The sequence below is a fragment of the Labeo rohita genome, chromosome 23 (genome assembly GCF_022985175.1).
Source record: "Labeo rohita strain BAU-BD-2019 chromosome 23, IGBB_LRoh.1.0, whole genome shotgun sequence".
NCBI lineage: Eukaryota > Metazoa > Chordata > Actinopteri > Cypriniformes > Cyprinidae > Labeo > Labeo rohita.
The window spans coordinates 24,178,180-24,198,888 of record NC_066891.1 but is presented as its reverse complement, the minus strand read 5'-3'; the positions used below and the strand labels follow the sequence as shown (position 1 = coordinate 24,198,888).

The 20,709-nt window shown below is 32.7% G+C and overlaps 1 protein-coding gene across 5 annotated transcripts in view; it reads right to left on the bottom strand.

The window, feature by feature from the left end:
* sulf2b (sulfatase 2b) overlaps window positions 1–20,709 on the bottom strand; it is a 187,144-nt gene that overhangs the window by 54,028 nt on the left and 112,407 nt on the right. The gene's annotated exons all lie outside the window — the stretch shown is intronic.

Genomic DNA, 20,709 nt, shown 5'->3' with positions numbered 1-20,709 from the left:
ATTACATTATATTAACAAGCACCTCAAACGAAAGCTCACGCTATTTATATTTACATGAGTTCTAAATGAAAGCCCGCCACATTTAAATTTAGATGAATTACCGCAAGAGCCGCCGTTTTATTTCAGGCCAAACGGTGCTTGTATTTACATACCAATGATTTGTGCGTGCAAACTGAATGCAAATGGATGCAGTTGCCGGTTGTTTAAACTCACTGTGCCAGATGTGTTGAAGATGCATTTGAAGAACAGATTTGTTGATAATATTAACATTGTAAATATAACAATACAATTATAAAAACATAAAGTTCTAAATATAAAATTTATATTTAAAAATAAAACAAATTAAATATATTTGCAACAAATTTATAGTGTTTTTTTTTTAACAAATTAAAAAATATTTATATGTGCTTGACTAAACTTAAATTAATATTAATTCAAGCAATAATATTCTCACGGGCTTTTTAAATTAGATTAAATTAGGTGAAAATATGTATAAGGGACTTGTCAAAAAAAAATTAATATTATATAAAAATATACTTCTATTTATATTTGTTGTATTTGACTAAACTTATTAAAAAACATTTTAAAAGAAATAATATTTCTTTCCTTGTTTAACCCATATTGTATGAATATATTTATATTTATTATATTTTACTAAACTTTATAAAAACATTAAAGGAATAATTGTTAGATTGTTAGATTAACTATTTTACTAATTGTTTTATTTTACTAAACTTACTAAAATAAAAACAGTAAAGAAATAATGTTCATGCTCATATTATTCAAATAGTAAAAGGATAATAAACTTTTTTTCCTTGTTTAACCCATTTTTTCCTTATGTAGTTAATTTAAAAAATACATATAAAAAATAAAAACTTACATAGTTTCATTTTTCATATATATATTTTTTCTTTACTTAAAAAAACACATTAAAAGGTATAATATTTTGCGTTAATATTTACTTTAACTTAAAAAGGAAAATATTATATATTTCACTAAACTGTAAAAAACATATCAAAAGGAATAATAAATAAAAGAAATTATATATATATATACACATTTACATTTGTTATATTTGACTGAACCTGATAAAACCATTAAATAAATAATATTCATATTATTTTAATAACCTATTTGTGTTTTTATAATTTAGCGTACACTTATAGTAAACTATCTATTCAACGCACTATACAGGCACCATTTCTTTTTCACAATTTTATAGCATTTTTTCCTCTTTAATAGTTCATTTTAAATGGGTTTGTGGTTTGAAAATGAATTTTTTAAAGTCTAAATATTTCATGTGGTCTCTAAATTAATATTACCTCTTAAAAGAATGATCAAAATGTTGCTTAAATAGTTTTAGATGAAGTATAGTACCTCGTCACACCGCAGCATGTCAAAACCCTAAAGCATTTATGTCTTTCACTACCCATTGACAACTAGCTAAACGCTGTCTTTCTTAAACAGGAGATAAATGTGTGTTGTAAAGAGGTTTGAATAAAAGACAACCACACAAGATAAAGCCCAGATAACTGAAGAGGTTTTGTGTGTAAAGACCCTGATGGACTCCAGCCGTCTGGGGCAGAGAAGTATTGATTCAACACACGTACTTGAACACACACACACACTCAAATACATCCACACAGACCGAGAAATGACGACAGGCCAGACGCACTTCAGACATCTGTCTATGACCGCAAAACCAGCTGGAATTTTCAACTTAACCCTTCGCTATTCACAACTAATCCCACAACTATTCTGCCATGAATTTCCAGAAAAATGCTACAGTTCCCACTGTGAGCAGCTCAACAGACCGTGTCTTTGTTATTGTCAGAGACACTGAGAGAGAGAGGGAGAGAAAAGAACTGTCAAATTGTCTGGCCTTTCTTTTTAATTAACTTTGTCCATTTGCTCTTCTTATCGCGGTACATTAAAAAATGCCACCCAGACAGACTGACAAAGAGAGAGAGAGGGACTGATTAAACATAAAAAGCACTTGAATAACATGCCGCTTATTAATAAATGAAACAAGAAGACATCGCCACAGAATCCATTTTCACACTGCGGCAGATTCACATCTAGAAACTAGTTAATTAAAACTAGTAAACCAAACAAACCAAAACAGCAGATTCAACAACACAGGATGGTAATTTCCATTTTTGCACATATCAGCACATGTTTCAGGCTTTCATTAGTGTTAATGGTTGTTAGCTGATTCTAGTGATTTTATTTTACATTTCTGGAATATTTAAATTATTAAATTGGTATTGGTTGATATTAAATATTTAAGTTTGCTGCTCATTCCCCAATTTTTACATTTAGGTTAGTTTTGCCATTTACACACACTCATCGCTGACCTTTAATAACACTAATAATTTAACAACACTTTCTGTAATAATACAGTAATTTAATAATAATCTACAGCAATTAATATCGATTCAGTAGATTATATGAGACCTAGAATCACTTGTAGCATTTAAACAACTGACTTTGGTATTTAGTGTTTTATTTTTTGCTTTTATTTAGACCAAACAGTATTGAATTTTAATATGAACCATGATTAGGGCTAAAACTCGAGTAACTCGAATACAAAAAATCATAGAGGCAAATTATTTTCCTCGAGGCTTCGTTTAGTCCATTTACTGTAACTACACGGAACACTGTGTTTCCACTGAGCATTATTACTGCCGAACCGATAAACGCTGGACATATTTAAGACCGTGGTGGTTAGTTATGATGTCCCTAATTTAGCTATGTTTTGTGAAAGACTAAGTGCCATTTAAGTTGATTGTCTCATTCTCTCTCTGTGACACAGAAAGTTAGTGAATATCAAACGAAGAGTGCCTCAGCATGATTACAAATGTGATACTGATTTTATGCAACAGTTCATCAATAAACAAGAAGCTAATATTAAGAGACTTACGTTTAAGACAGCATATTGCCTGTTTTTGCTCTATTTCGCCAACAAATAACCATTACAAACACAGCCACAGCACTGTTTTGCGTCTTTGAGGAAAATGACAGTGTTTCGCTCTTGAATGAATCACCCGTTAAATGACTCAGTTCAATTGCTATGATTCATTTACTTAACAGTGACTTGCTGACACCTACTTTCGGTATTGATTTCACACATTTAAAGTATCTTCATTTTAAAAATACATGTAAATATCAGTATTAAATTTTTTTTATTCATATATTTGTATTTGCATTCTGAATGTAATTTGGCAATTAATAATTTGGTTTAGTTTTTATGGTTAATAATGTATGCAATTTCGGCAATAAAAATGTTCATTTTTCTAAAAAGGAAACAAATTAGTTGTTTATTTTAAGAGACCTATCTTATATTCTCTTTTTTATATTCAGTATTGCCCTTCAATAAAGAAAATGCCTTCTTATCCGATTACTCGATTAATCGATGGAATAATCGGTAGAAAACTCAATTACTAAAATAATCGATAGGTACAGCCCTAAACATGATATAATGATCAGTTTATCTGCACACAGAATTTTAATGTGTGTTTTTAAAGAAAACATTGAATGAAAAACAGAACAGAAACTAATAAACTAATTAAAAATTTAACAACCCCCACCCCCCCAAAACTACAACTATTAAAATTACAGTTAAAACCGTTAAACAGTTAAAATTACAATACTTGAACTAATATAACGATTAACAAACTAGTTTAATTTTAAACAACTACAAATAAAAATCTTAACCAAAAAACCTAACAAACAAATAATAAAACTATTAAAATTGTAGTTAACTAAAATTAAAAAGAAATTTTCATTACTTGAAATAATATAAAATTAAAAGTAGTAGTTTACTTTTAAACTAATACAAAAAAAACTAAAAATAAACAAATAAATAAATAAAACTTAAAATGACAGTTTATAGTTGAAATGATAGTTAACTAAAACTAAAACCAAAACTAAAACCATAAAACGTTTTCATTACTTGAAATAATATAAAATTTAACTAATTAGTTTATTTTTAAATACAAATAATAAAAAAGGAACTGACAAGCAAAAAATAAATAAAACTATTAAAATTATAGTTAATTAAAACCAAAACAAAAAACAAACAAATAAAAATTTTCTTTACTTTAAATAATATAAACTTTAACTAATTTGTTTATTTTTAAATTAATACAAATAAAAAAACTCAAAATGAATGAATAAATAAAACTATTAAAATTACAGTTAGCTAAAACTAAAACCAAAACTAAAACCATAAAACATTTCCGTTACTTGAAATAATTACTAATTAGTTTGTTTTTAAACTGATACAAATAAAAAATTGAAACAAACAACAAATCAAAAAACTATTAAAATTCTAGTTTATTAAAACCAAAACAAACATAACATTTTTGTTACTTTAAATAATAAAAACTCTAATTTGTTTATTTTTAAACTAATACAAATAAAAAAATAAACAAAAAATGAATAAATAAATAAACAAAATTATTACAATTACAGTTAACTAAAACCAAAACTAAACTTGAAAAAATATACATTTTAACTAATTTATTTTTAAACTAATACAAATAAAAAATATAAAAAATATTATGATAAAACATATTTTACTTAATTATAATTAACTAAAGCTAAAACTAAACCAAAACCATAAAACATTTTTGTTACTTGAAATAATATGTGTAATGTGAATATACATTGTGTGTGTGTGTGTGTGTGCGCGCGTGTGTGTAATAAAAATGACAAAAACAGCAATATTACTAAAACATTAACAATAAAATGAAAACAAACATCATAAAAATAAAGGCATTAGACAACAACAAAACATATTAAAATAAAATGAAAACATTAAATAAAATAAAAACAAGAAAAACTATTTCAAGGTTTTAAAAAAGCTACATCTCAGTGATACTAAAATAACACAATAATATATTAATAAAAATATATTTTTTGTACTTATTTAGAATATTAAACTTTGACAGTATTACAATCTACAAGGGGACTAGATGATTTCCCACATCCCACAGAAAATCTACATAATAATAATAATAATAATAATAATAATAATAAGAAGAAGAAGAAGAAGAAGAAGAAAACATGAAGCTTTAAATCCTAAATATTTTTCCAGCCCGAGATAGCCAATAAAACACGCTGGCAAAATAAAGCAGAAATAAATAATGAAAGATTGAACGAAATTAACAGTCTGAAATCGCAAATCTGCATTCACAGGCTGACACTAATTAACAGCAGTAACTCGACAAAACACCTGCTGCACGTATCATATCAGAACAACAGCACAGGCTCAACGTCTCACCATCCGCTGAGTCAAGACTTGAGCCAAACCACACGCTGAGATTTGAGAGCTATTTCAGGTCTGGAGTTTATTGCCGTGACGAACATGTGGACGACTTGTATTAAATAAGGGCATTAATGGAGAGTCCTTGATGATAAGAGCAATTAATCCTTCTTCATTAGTGTCTGCTAGCCTCTAATTACACCTGCTAATTATAATTTATCTCTCTTTCTCCCCGCACCGCTCTGGCGTGTCTCTGCCTCCTACACCACTTTAAAAATATGACAAAAATCTCCTTAAACTCATTTCAGAATCAGACTGCATTTGAATTTTGTAGATGATATATTTGTGTTGTCAAGGGAAGGGTTTGTCATTAAAATTAATTGTATTTACAAACGCCCTAAATCATGTGAATTATGAGGTAGGGAGTGTTGAAATAGGGTGTAAAACTGTTTAATGAAGAGACGCAGTGTGAGTTAAATGGTTTGTGTAAACAAGTACACTACAGTGTTCGGTTTTTGCCCTGAGATTTTGTAAGGTAATTACAATCCACTGAAGAGATATATGAATATACTTTGATACAAAAAAAAAAAAAAAAAAAAAAAAAAAAAAATACAGCACTGAAATATAGCAACACGCTACTGTTCAAAAGTTTGGGGTTAGTAGATAAAAATTATATATATTTCAAATAAATGCTGTTCTTTTGAACGTCCAAATGCTACTACTAATAATTTTATTATTATTATTATTACTACTAATAATAATGATTAATAATTAATAATAATTATTTAATTGTAATTATTAGTAGATAGATTATAAGTTATTAGATTTTTTAAAATAAAATTCATACTTTTGAGTAAAGACACATTAAATTGATCAAAAGTGACAATAAAAACATTTATTTCTTAATTATTAGTCTTATTTTCATTATGTTAAAAAAGATACAAGTGTATATTTTTAAATAAATGCTGTTCTTTCGAACGTCGTTAAAAATATAAATTAATTAATTAATAGTAATTATTATTAGATTTTTTTAGTAGATTTTTATTTTTAAATGAATTTAACATTATTTAAATTAATACTTTTTTATTGAATTGATAAAAAGTAACAGTAAAAACATTTATGTCTTAATTATTAGTCTTATTTTCATTGTTAAAAAAACATATTATTTATATATTTCGATTTATATATTTCGAATAAATGCTGTTCTTTTGAACGTCCTTTTCTTAAAAAAAATAAATAAAATAATAATATGATTAATTAATCAATAGTAATGTTTAGTATTTTTTTTTTTTTTACAGATTTTTATTAGTAGATTTTTAAATTAAATTAATACTTTTATTGAGCAAGGACACATTAAATGGATTTATTATAAATACATTATTTTTTACATATATATTTCAAATAAATGCAGTTCTTTTAAATGTCCTTTTCATAAATAATAATAATAATATTAATTATTATTATTATTATTATTATTATTATTATTTAATTAATAGTAATTATCAGTAGATAGATTTTTATTAGTTAAAAAAATTAAATCATACTTTTATTGAGCAAGGACACATTAAATTGGTCAAAAGTGACAGTAAAAACATTTATAATGTTGTAATTATTTGTCTTAATTATTTTAATTATGTTAAAAATGTAAATATCTCAAATAAATGCTGTTCTTTTGAACTTCCTTCTCTTAAAAAATAAATAATACTAATTATTAAATAATCATTAATTAATTAGTAGATATATTTTTAGTTAGATTGTTTAAAAAATAAAACCAAGTTTTACTGAGCATAGACACATTCAACTGACAGTAAAACATTTATAATGGCTTAATTATTACTCTTAAATATTTTCATTATTTTTAAAAAATATTTATATATTTAAAATAAATGCTGTTCTTCTGAACTTTCTTTTCTTAATAAATAAATAAATAAATAAATAAATAAATAAATAAATAAATAAATAAATAAATAAATAAAAATAACCTACAAATAAAATAATAGCAATTCATTACAGGTTTCCCAAAAATATTAAGCAGAAAACTGTTTTCAACATTGACAATAATAAGAAATGTTTCTTGTGCAACAAATCAATGATTTCTGAAGGATCATGTGACACTGAAAGACTGGAGTAACGATGCTGAAATTTCAGCTTTGCATTGCATGAATAAATGACATTTTACATAAAAATATAATCCAAAAGGGTTCTTTAAAAAATTATAAAATGAAATAAATAAATAAAATGAAATAATAAATAGAAAAGCTATACATGATTATATAAATCTTCCAATAATATTAATATATTTAAATATGTAATTTACAGGTTAATATAATTTAATGTTAATGTCGCATACTTTATTTTTAGAAAAATAATAGCGCAAAAAAACAAACAAACAAAAAAAAAACTTCACATTTTGTATGATCATTAATAATACAGATAACAAGAAAACTTCACCATACACTATGAACATAAATGTCAGTATTTGGAGAAACATTTGGAGACCTCCAGCTTGTTAACACTGATTTTATGAGAACGCTTGTTCTGTAATTATTATAACACACATCTTGCTTGTTTAAAGCTTCATGTGTTTTTCCTCTTGTGTATGTGAGTGATTTACAACTCTATTACAATAAACAGTCCGAGGATTTTAAGATTTAGCTGAGTGTGTGTTTGTGTGTGTTCGTGTGTGTGTGTGGGACACCAGCTTGATTGACAGGCTTAACGATTGCATACAGAAAGTAATTAATTTAGTTTGAGGGAGGCCGTACAAGCATTACGAACAGTAGGAACCAGTCAGTAATGGATTTTAATTACTGATGCGCTGCAGAGAAACAAAATAAACCACACATGCATAACTTGTAACCCTCGCTCAAGATGTTGCTCTGCAGGCACAGTGAATACCATCAAATAAATTCTTTAAGACAATGACGAGGAGAAGAAGATGAAATAAAACACAAGTGCAATGAAATTCTAAAGCACTTTGGAAAACAATGCATGCTCAAGAACACCCGCCAACATATTTTTACAACTTATCACTGCTTCATTTGCCTGTATGTGTATGTGTGTGCGTCTGACATGCTCTCATTGAGTTTGAACGCTGGTGCTGTGCCAAGCCCGCTAATTAATTTGCACATTAACCAAATGTGTGTAATTGCTTGTGTGTGTGTGCATGAACACACCGAAAGAATAAATGCCTTGCCTTATCCACTGCGCAATAAAATGCACCATACCAAGAATTCTCTGTAAGCTGTGTAAACGTTTTTTAGGGTGATTTCTGTTTAACACACGTCATGCTCAATTATACATTATTCAGTGTTGCTAATCATTCCCAGATCTCACTGGGCACCGTGCAAAAAGATGAAAGCCACTTAAATGGAGTGTGACCTTTTTCCCTTGGATTTCAATGGTTCTTTTTGCTGCCGCTTCGCTAATTAGTCATTTAGCTGACACTTTCTAATCTAAAAAACAATTTATGGCACACTAAATGAAATGACAATCCCTTTAGAGCAGTGTGGGATCAGGTGCCATACTCAAAAACACAATGATGGCAGTTCAAGGACCAACCAATACATATTATTCCAAAAAACACATTCAAGATTTAAAATAATATCACTAAACCTGGTAATGATACTAAATACCATTTGTTTTTATGACAAAAAGATTATATTTCTCCTTAAAGGAGAAGTCCACTTCCAGAACAAAAATTGACATTTTTCTCACCCCCTTGTCATCCAAGATGTTCATGTTTTTCTTTCTTCATCCGTAAAGAAATTATGTTTTTTGAGGAAAACATTTTGGGAATTTTCTTCATAAAGTGGAATTTAATGGTGTTCCCAACTTTGAGCTTCCAAAATGCAGTTTAAATGCGGCTTAAAATGGCTCCCAGCTGAGGAAGAAGGGTCTTATCTTGCGAAACGATTGGTCATGTTCAAAAAAAAAAAAAAACCTGACAGTTTACATAATTTTTAACCTCAAATGCTTGTCTTGTCTCGTCTCTGTGAGACAAGTCTGTGTAGTCTGGGTCAGTATAGTTAGAGTATGTCGAAAAACTCGTTTTCTTCTTAAACGTCAAAATTGTCCTACATCGCTGTTTTACCATTTTTGATCTTCTTTGCATGTTCACTTTATAAACACTGCAGCAATGTAGGACGATTTTGAATTTCGAGATGGGAGTTTTCGACATACCCTAACTGTATTGACCGTATTATAGGAGAAGTCCACTTCCAGAAGAAAAATTTACAGATAATCTACTCACCCCCAGCCAAGGTAGAAGGGTCTTATTTAGTGAAATGATCAGTTGTTTTCATAGAAAAAAAAAAAGAAAATTAAATACTTTTTAAGCTCAAATGCTTGTCTTGTCTTGCTCTCCCTGAGCTCTGTGTATTCTGGTTCACAGTTAGGGTATGTAGAAAAAATCTAATTGTATTTTCTCCCTCAACTTAAAAAATCATTTCAAAATCATCCTACATCGCTGCAGAAGTACTGACCCAGTCTTTGCAAAGTGAACACGCAAAGAAGATCAAACACCCTTAACAAAAAAGGTAAAACAGCGATATAGAACGATTTTGAAGTTGAGGGAGAACATGAGATGGGAGTTTTGACATACCCTAACTGTCATGAACCAGAATAAAAACAATCCATGCAGAGTAAGACAAGATAAGCATTTGACATTAAAAAGTATATAAATTGTATTATTTTTATGAAAATAACCGATTGTTTTTCTAGATAAGACCCTTCTTCCTTGGCTGGGATCATTTACAACCGCATTTGAGATCGTTTGAAGCTGCATTTAAACTGTATTTTGGAAGGTCAAAATCGGGGCACCATCAGTCCATTATATGGAGAAAAATCCTGAAATGTTTCCCTCAAAAAACAATTACTTTACAGCTGATGAAAGAAAGACATGAACATCTTGTATGACAAGGGGGTGAGTACATTATATGTAAATTGTTGTTCTGGAAGCGGACTTCTCCTTTAAAACGGAAAAAGTTCACGCAGACTTAGACAAGATGAGCGTTTGAGGTTAAAAAGTGTATAAATTATCTATTTGTTTTGAAAATGACTGAATGTTTCGCTAGATAAGACTCTTCTTCCTCGGCTGGGATTGCTTAGAGCCATTTTAAGCTGCATTTTGGAAGTTCAAACTTGGGAGCACCATTGAAGTCCATTATATGGAGATAATTCCTGAATTTTTTCCCCTCGAAGAACATAATTTCTTATCGACTGAAGAAAGAAAGATACAGACATCTTGGATGACAAGGGGGTGAGTAAATTATCTGTAAATTTTTGTTATGGAAGTGAACTTCTCCTTTAAGACGTATCCACCTTATTCTTTCCTTACAAGTGGGCGTGGCCATTTGTAAATTTTATAGGTGTGGCTTATTTGAATGTTTTATCTTAATTATAAACACACTGGCTTGTAGTGCAAACAGTTTTACCATTTACTGCACATTGTTATTCTTCTCGTTATTCCCTTATAGTGGCTAATAAACCGGAAGTCTCACCCAAAAAAAGGCGGATACTTCTGAGTACAAACTGTAGGGTGATGTTGGCTTGCAATTGTTTAGGACAGCAATGTGCTGTTTATCTAAGATAATAGTGTTGGGTCTAGCCTGAGGCGTGTAGTTAACAGAAAGTGGCCCCTGGCGATGCTCCAGCAACGCAGAGAGACAGAGCTCACTCACGGGCTGAACCGGGCCGATACGCTCATCAGGAATTCAGGGAGAAACCTTGATGGGACACATTTTGGAGGCTGTGCTAAAAAAAATCTACTGTACATACTTGATATGAACCAGTCTTCTTCTCGCTATCTTGCAAATGATGTGAGATAATCATAAGCACCTGAGGCACATCATCAGCAGGCAAACGAACTGGCAAACTAACTAAATACATATGAAAATACAAAATGAAAAGTAGTGCCTGTGAAAGGAGAAAGCAAGAGAATGTACAAAATGCATTTTGTGATCCACAAACTTCTCATTTAGAGATGTTTGGTTGAGCATTTGGTGTTTGATAAGCATTTCATGCACAAAATCAAGTTGAGAATTTCCTAACTTTACAAATGCAACAGTTGTTTATCTTTCTATGTACGAGAGCAACGTGAAGGTCATAGGCCTGGGAATGCATGATCTAATAAAACAAATGCATTATATCCAATTCAAGTCGCTCTGGATAAAAGTTACTGCAAAATGCACAAATGTCAGATTTTGTCATGAAATACATTATGACATTTTTGATTAAATCCGAGAGCTTTCTGATGTCACATGGACTATTTTATCAATGTCCTTACTACCTTTATGGGTCTTGAACATGTCGGTTGTACTGCTGTCAATGCAGGGTCAGATCCCCTCGGCTGGGATCATTTAGAGCCATTTGAAGCTGCATTTAAACTACATTTTGGAAGTTCAAACTTGAAAATACATTAAAATACATTAAAACTCTCAGGTTTGATCAAAAATATTTGTGTTCCGAAGATAAACTAAGGTCTTACGGGTTTATGATGGTGAGTAATTAATAACAGAATTGTCATTTTTGGGTAAACTATTCATTTAAGAGTGTATTTAGGTGACTCTGTCCACATTCTGCACTCTGATTGGTAGTTTCCATGCTGCATTGCTACAGATGCACAGCTCAATTTTATAGCATCAGCAACAGTCTCTGTCGCTCATGTCAACTCTCATTGAAAATGAATGGATTCCGGTCACTTTGTCATTGAAAATTGCTGTCAGATTGCACAAACGCCCCTTTAGTTTGTCTCTCACCCTGGGTGAGACTGACAGAGTCAATGAATCAATAAGCCGAGTGAATTAAAATGCTTGGAAAGTAGTTATTTCAGTGAAGAGGGTCATTATTTAGTCCAATTTACCTTCCATTTGCAAAGTTTACAGAGAGCGGCCTTGAACGGGTCTGGTGCCGTAGCTTTATTAGAGATATTGAGATTCAGCTCACTATTAGCCGCCAGTCGTGAATTTCAACGTGCCCGCAAGGCTTCTGAACCAATTTACCTCTTTTTCCCCTAAGATTCACCTTATCTTTAAGCAGAGTAGTTGAGTAGCAAAGTTCACCTCCTTTAGCCTCTGAAAAGTTGAGGCTAAAACGAGCCCTGATCGATTCTGCCGGTGTGTTAAAGTTTCCTTCTCCTCTCAGGATAAGACGGAGAAGCTCTCGCGGTTGAGCTCAGTAATAAAAAGCTCGCGGTAACCCTGATGGGGGGGCCAAATCTGAACCCGACTCCCACAAACTCCTGAGCTAACATTTGTCTTTGGCTTTCCGTTGGGGCCACGGTACTTTCATGTTCTCTTTTCACACTGCTTTCTCAGCCGTTGCTGGATCCCGCCTCATCTCAGCTCACAGAATATTAATAGAGAAAGGTAGAGGGAAATAAAAATCACAAATTTCTTTCCTTTGGGCTTCTGCAGGGAAAGACCAGGACGCCTACAGAATATACATTAAATACTCTAATTTGACCTTCGTATTCAGGCCATGTGAAATGAAAAAGACATTATGAGGCGGGAAAGCGTGGAAGAAGACATCTAGTGTGTTTGTGCGTGATATATTTCAACTTCAGTCCCACATGGGATGCGAAAGCACTTGTATTTTGTGTTAGACTGAATATGACAGTTATATACATGATCTTTTCGCGGATATTTCCACATTTGCCTCTGCTTGTCTCGACGTGCAAAGCTAGCCCAAAGCCTTCTGGGTATATCAGACCGCCGAGACGCCACACTGTGCAGCTCTGCTTCTATTCCTTCCTGTGCTCCATTCAGTTCAGCAGCACAAAACGCTTTCAGATTCAAATTGCTCCATGACAAGCCACTTAGCTTGACAATAACCGTTCCCCTCTCTTTTCTTTTGCATACGGCAGATGAATCATTAAAAATCGAGAAAGTTCGATTGGGAGAGAGAGAGAAAGAGAGAGAGAGAGGGGCTGGTGGAGTTGTACTGTATCCTTGTTTCAGATTTGGATCCCATTAAACAATCTGAGTTGTGTTAGTCAGTGTGACGTGTGTTTGTGTGCACACTGTACACGTATGGCATCGGATTACATACACTGCTAGCTGATATCACTGAGAGCTACATAAAAATAAAACACTACAGTATCAATAGGTTCTAGGAATGTAATGATATTACAAGGTCTTCTGGGCAAAAAGTGTAGTTTTGAAAATATATTTAAACTTCTTATTCTCACCTAAAAGGTCTTTAACCGTGTGTTTTGAGCCATTATGCTTTGACACAGTATCTGTCAAACAAACTAAAACAGAAAGCACAATATGGCTTAATCCCTTCATCAAGTCTATTTTCGCTGTGCGTTTCATCTGTCTATCTTTCTATTTGCTAGAAACATGCTAGTAACTTGCTAATAATGTTAGCAACATGCTAAGCATGCTAAAATCATGCTAGTAACTTGCTTATCATGGTAACAACATGCTAGTAACTTGCTAATCATGCTAGCAACATTCTAGTAACATGCTAATCATGACAACAAAATGTTAGTAACTTGCTAATCATGTTAGAAACATGCTAGCAACATGCTAATCATGCTAACAACATGTTAGTAACTTGCTAATCCTGCTAGAAACGTGCTATCAACATGCTAGTAACTTGTTAATCATGTTAAAAACATGCTAGCAACATGCTAGCAACTTGCTAATCATGCTAGAAACATGCTAACAACTTGCTAATCATTCTGGAAACATGCTAACAACTTGCTAATCATCCTAACAACTTGTTAATAATGCTAGAAACATGATAACAACATGCTAGCAACTTGGTAATCATATTAAAAACATGTTAGCAACTTGCTAATCATGTTAGCAACTGCTAATCATGCTAGAACCATGCTAGAAACATACTATTCATGCTAAAATCATGGTAGCAACATGTTAGTAACTTGCTAATCATGCTAATAACATGTTAGTAAAATGCTGAGCATGATAAAATCATGCTAGCAACATTCTAGTAACTTGTTAATCATGTTAAAAACATGCTAGCAACATGCTAGCAACTTGCTAATCATGCTAGAAACATGCTAACAACTTGCTAATCATTCTGGAAACATGCTAGCAACTTGCTAATCATCCTAACAACTTGCTAATAATGCTAGAAACATGATAACAACATGCTAGCAACTTGGTAATCATGTTAAAAACATGTTAGCAACTTGCTAATCATGTTAGCAACTGCTAATCATGCTAGAACCATGCTAGAAACATACTATTCATGCTAAAATCATGGTAGCAACATGTTAGTAACTTGCTAATCATGCTAATAACATGTTAGTAAAATGCTGAGCATGATAAAATCATGCTAGCAACATGCTAGTAACATGCTAATCATGACAACAAAACTTGCTAATCATGCTAGAAACATGCTAATCATGCTAACAACATGCTAGTAACTTGCTAATCATGCTAGAAACATGCTAGCAACATGCTAATCCTGCTCACAACATGCTAGTAACTTGCTAATCATGCTAGAAACGTGCTATCAACATGCTAGTAACTTGTTAATCATGTTAAAAACATGCTACCAACATGCTAGGAACTTGCTAACCATGTTAGAAACATGCTAGCAACTTGCTAATCATGCTAAAAACATGCTAACAACTTGCTAATCATTCTAGAAACATGCTAGCAACATGATGGCAACTTGCTAATCATCCTTACAACTTGCTAATAATGCTAGAAACATGCTAACAACATGTTAGCAACTTGCTAATCATGCTAGAACCATGCTAGAAACATACTATTCATGCTAAAATCATGGTAGCAACATGTTAGTAATTTGCTAATCATGCTAATAACATGCTATCAACATGCTAGTAACATGCTGATCATGATAAAATCATGCTAGCAACATGCTAGTAACTTGCTAATCATGCTAGTAACATGCTAGTAACATGTTAATCATGCTAGCAACAGGCTAGTAACATGCTAATCATGCTAGTAACATGCTTACAACATTCTATCTATCTATCTATCTATCTATCTATCTATCTATCTATCTATCTATCTATCTATCTATCTATCTCTGACAGACTGTATTGCCTTCAAAACATTCAAACTTTAACCTTAAAGTTTTAACCTTCAAACTATTTTATTTACTGAAAACCATCAAACTTTAAACTTTTTAAAACTTTTAAAACTTTTAAAACTTTTTCAAAATTTCTGGTCCGGCTTTCTTAAGCCAACTTAAAGTTTGTCTTGACAAACTTTTTTATCTAGTTTTATCAATAATATTGTTTTTGCTTCACAGAATTTTAGGTGAGAATGTACTTGTTAGACTTCAAATATGCGGTTTGTTAATAAAAATAACATCTATTTGAAAATTTGCTTTGATGTTTTCGGAGATGTGAGCTCCAGGGTGTCAGCAGCCGTTCAGCTCATGAACCTGCTGAGAGAAGCCTTACTTCGGCCAGATCTCCTGGAGTTTACCTATGGCTCTGATGTCTCTATAGTGGTTGAATATAAGATATAATTTGTTTTGGGTAAATCTAATATGCAGCAACATTAATGCTTTATATCAGAATGCTGCCTTTGTACTTTTGACTGAATTGCCTAGCAACTGGATGCTGTTGTTTATTAAATGTTATTATTAAATAAATAACATTTTACATAAATTAAAGCAGTATTTGAAAATAGTATTTAGTATTGGGAAACGGTGTGTGTGTTTGGGATGGTGTGAGTGCTGTGCAGAACTGAACAGGCATTCTGATTCTGTGTGTACACAGTGTGTGTGGGCCTGGTGATCAGGGAGAGAAGAAATAAATACACAAAACATAAACCCTGACCTCTCTGCTTACCCCCTGAAGTGAAACACACTCATTATCATGCGCGCACTAACAGTTCAGACGGACCTCCGCTACTTCCAGAACCATTGCTATGGCAACATCGCACGTCTGCTCGTACGACTACACAGGTCTCTCTCTCTGTGATGGACACGTTCAAAGAAAGGCTAAAGCCAGACTCGCAGCAGGATGAATGTGAATCCTCTTTCTCATTTGTATGTTTGTGTTTATGTGTGTAAGCCACAGTACATTAGTTCTAGGTCTCTGTTAACACCGTGTCAAAGTGCGCTCTCATCCAGATTTACTTTCGTTGATCCGTTACCTTCGTTGCTCCATTATTCAATCTTGACCCACACATCCATCCATCCCTCGCTCACCCCATGCCCTCTCTTCTCCATCACCCTGACTACTCTACCTTTTTTCATCATCAATTGCAAAATAGCCCTGATCTACTGCTGCCCTAGAGGAAGAATCCAAGAAAACAGAGAACGGATACCATCCACTATCCTGTCCAGCCGAATCCATCCATTACTTCACACAACAAAGCGTTAATTTTGAAATATCATTATTTATTTATTAGAATTATCTAAAATACTACTACTGTTACTACTAATAGGAGGCTGATTTTTTTTTAGGTAGAACTTTGTTATGTCAAACAATTTCAGCAAAAATTTAAAGTTAAAGAAAAAGTAAAACAAATAGATAAACAAACAAACAGATAAAGTTAACAACAGGAAAAAAATGCTAGAATTTGACACTTGAAGCGTTAAAAAGACAGACAGACAGACAGATAGATAGATAGATAGACAGATAGATAGTCAAACAGATAGATAGATAGATACATAGATAGAAATAAACAAACAAATAAAAATAAATAAATATATAAATATTAAGACTAGGATTCAGGCTAAATACATTTTTAATATGCCTAAAATAGAATATATAGATGAGTAAAGTTTGTGAACAAACTTTGAATTGGCTTGAGAAAGCCTAGCGTGAAAGTTTGAAGCAGTTGTAAAAGTATGAAAGTTGATGTTGCTAACATGATTTACCACATTGCTTACACAATTTAACATGTTGTTAGCACGCTTTAACATGATTACCATGTTGTAAACATGTTACTAATATGTTGTTAGCACGATTAGCAAGTTACTAGCATGCTTAAAATGTTACTAGCTTGTTGTTAGCATGTTTCTAGCCTGATTAGCATATTACTGCCATGTTTTAAATGTTACTAGCTTGTTGTTAGCATGTTTCTAGCCTGATTAGCATATTACTGCCATGTTGTTACCATGATTAGCATGTTGCTAGAATGTTTTTAGCATGATTAGCATATTACTGCCATGTTGTTACCATGATTAGCATGTCACTAGAATGTTTCCAGCATGTTTAGCATATTACTGCCATGTTGTTACCATGATTAGCATGTTGCTAGAATGTTTTTAGCATGATTAGCATATTACTAGCATGTTGTTACCATGATTAGCATGTTGCTATTCTGTTGCTAACATGTTACTAGCATGATTAGCAAGTTACATGCTGCTAGCATGTTTCTAGCATGATTAGCATGTTTAAACCAGCCAAAACCAGCTGAGCTAAAACCAGCCTAGACTGGTTGTCTAGTCTTAGCTGGTTTAAGCTGAAAATAGCTGGTTTAACCGTGGCCTAACCTAGCCTGGCCAGCTAAAAAGTGGACAAAACCACTTTAAACTATTTCAAAACCAGCCTGGGAGACCAGTCAAAGCAGCCATTCAGCCTAGGCTGGTTTTAGCTGTTTTTTTTTTTTTTTTTTTTTTTTATTTAAGTAGGGAGTTGGTTGGCTTTGCTATAGCAATAAACAGTTTAGATGCACCTTTGTATAAAAGTTTTAACCCCCTCAATGAAAGTCTATGGGATTTTAGGTGGTTTTGATAGTCTGGTTTTTGAAAACTGTAAGACAGAACAGTTAGAAAAGATATAGCAACTAACTTCAGACCAGTCTGAAGGTCTGATCCAAGTTTGGTGGTTGTAGCTTTAAAACTCTAGGAGGAGATACTGACTAAGTTTATTCCGACCATTACATTCTGAATAGTAATGTTTCCAGTGTCTAACCTTCTAATTTAAATCTCTTCTTCTTGATTCTGTATCTGGTTGTAACATAATGTGCAGATAATGTAAAATAAACATGTGCCTTTGTGAAAGATTAACTAGTGTTTTATATATTGCTGATGTTGTACAATAAAACATTTGTATTTGCCCTTAGTGCTGAATAACAGTAGTTACTGCTATAATAGGGTAATGCATTGAAAACATTGGCTTTGATATGGCTTATTTGAAATGCAGACCATTAGGAACAAGACAATTTCCCCCCAAGCTTTTAAGATCGATTCACTTAGGATCGTATGAAACCACATAATAATCTGAAGACGTGTGTTTGTATCTTCCAGACACATTCACCCACTCACAGCTCTCATATTATGTTTTTCACATGTGCGGCCCACTCTTTCCATTCATCTGACCATGTGAGCATGAGTTATAGCCATGCATTTTCTTTTGCAAGGTGTTATGACATCTGCGCGGGAACAAGGAAAAAGGGAAAAAAGAGAAAGCATCACTCTTTTGAATATATAAAGATCAAGGGAAGATCAAAGGAGAGGACGCAGTAAGTCAGCTTACGGACGCTACGTTTAATAGATGAAAGCATGACTGGCCCTCATACATGCTGTCTGTTTTCATTCATCTGGTCCATCCTCTCATCTCCTGACAACAGGCTCAAGCACTCTGCTCATGCTTTGCTTTACTGCTTAGACTCTCACCATAAAAATGATTAATCCGACTGAAAATCTTGCTAAAATCCTGAAATAAAAAATAGATTTCTACATTTTCTGAAAAACTGAATTGCACGTGCATGTGCAAAGGTGGTTTTTACTATATCAACGTGTCATGCAGTTGCTTATGTGTTCTGAGTATTTTACAGTATGATGCCATGCAGTTGCTAAGGTGTTCTGGATGGTTGCCAAGGCTTTGCTACTGTAGGTGGTTGCTAGGTTATTGTAAGTATTTTTTCATGCGTGTGTGTTTTTATGCAGTTAATAAGGCTGTTCTGGGTGGTTGCCAGAGTGTTGCTAAAACACAAATTTTCAGAATACAAAAATTATTTTTGCTTAGTTTCTTAGTTTCTTTTATATATCTGTACTTCATCTGAGTATTTTTATCAGTTTGAAAATTGCACTGGATGATTCATTCTTAAATTGGACTGAGCGGACTGCAGCTGTTCTGGAGTCAACAACTCTTCTGCTTCAAATGATTAATTCAGAGTGAGTCTTCAGTCAACAACTCACTGATTCAAATGATCCAGTCACAGAAAGTCTCCAGTCAACAACTCACTGCTTCAAATGATCAGGTCAGAGCGAGTCTCGAGTCAACAACTCACTGATTCAAATGATCCATTCAGAGTGAGTCTCCAGTCAACAATTCACTGATTCAAATGATCCATTCAGAGTGAGTCTCCAGTCAACAACTCACTGATTCAAATGATCCATTCAGAGGGAGCCTCCAGTCAACAACTCACTGACTCAAATGATCTAGTCAGAGTGAGTCTCCAGTCAACAACTCACTGATTCAAATGATTCAAAACTCACTGATTCAAATGATCTAGTCAGACTGAGTCTCTTAGATTCAGTCAGAGGGAGTCTCCAGTCAACAACTCACTGATTCAAATGATCCATTCAGAGTGAGTCTCCAGTCAACAATTCACTGATTCAAATGATCCGGTCAGACCGAGTCTCCAGTCAACAACTCACTGATTCAAATGATTTGGTCAGAGCGAGGCTCCAGCCAACAATTCACTGAATTCAAATGATCCAGTCAGAGTGAGTCTCCAGTCAACAACTCACTAGTTCAAATGATCTGGTCAGAGCGAGTCTCCAGTCAACAACTCACTGACTGAAATTATCCGGTCAGAGCGAGTCTTGTGTCAACAACTCACTGACTGAAATTGATCTAGTCAGAATGAGTCTCCAGTCAACAACTCTTTGATTTACATGATCCGGTCAGAGTAAGTCTTGAGTCAACAACTCACTGATTCAAATGATCCGGTCAGAGTGAGTCTCCAGTAAACAACTCACTGATTCAAATGATCCAGTCAGAGCGAGTCTCCAGTCAACAACTCACTGATTCAAATGATCCGATCAGAGCGAGTCTCTAGTCAACAAATTTGATTCAAATGTGAAAAGTTACTAATGCTGAATTTTAGGATTTATTATTGTAATTGAAAATCATATTTAGGTCACAACTGTCAGTTGTTTGGGAATTAAACCTGCTGTAAAAGGGCGAGCTATTTAAGCCCACTACATTAAATACTTAAATGCAAACAAGTTCATATTTGTGTATCACTATCTCAGTGGGAAAGATTTTAGGTAAAAATGAAACATAACATTCAACATCTTCCCCACTACCGAAGCAGTTTCAAATGAGCTTCAAACTAGTATATTTGCATGTCATTCCTTTTTAAATGTTAGACATTTGCCTTATTACATTTGTTTTTACAGTATATTGTTTGTCAACAAACATTTTTTCCTCATTTTTAAATACTATGTTTTTTTTTCCATTTGCTTGCACACATGAAGTATCAGTTAGCTAAACTGATATTTTAATATATTTAGTGTTTTGATAG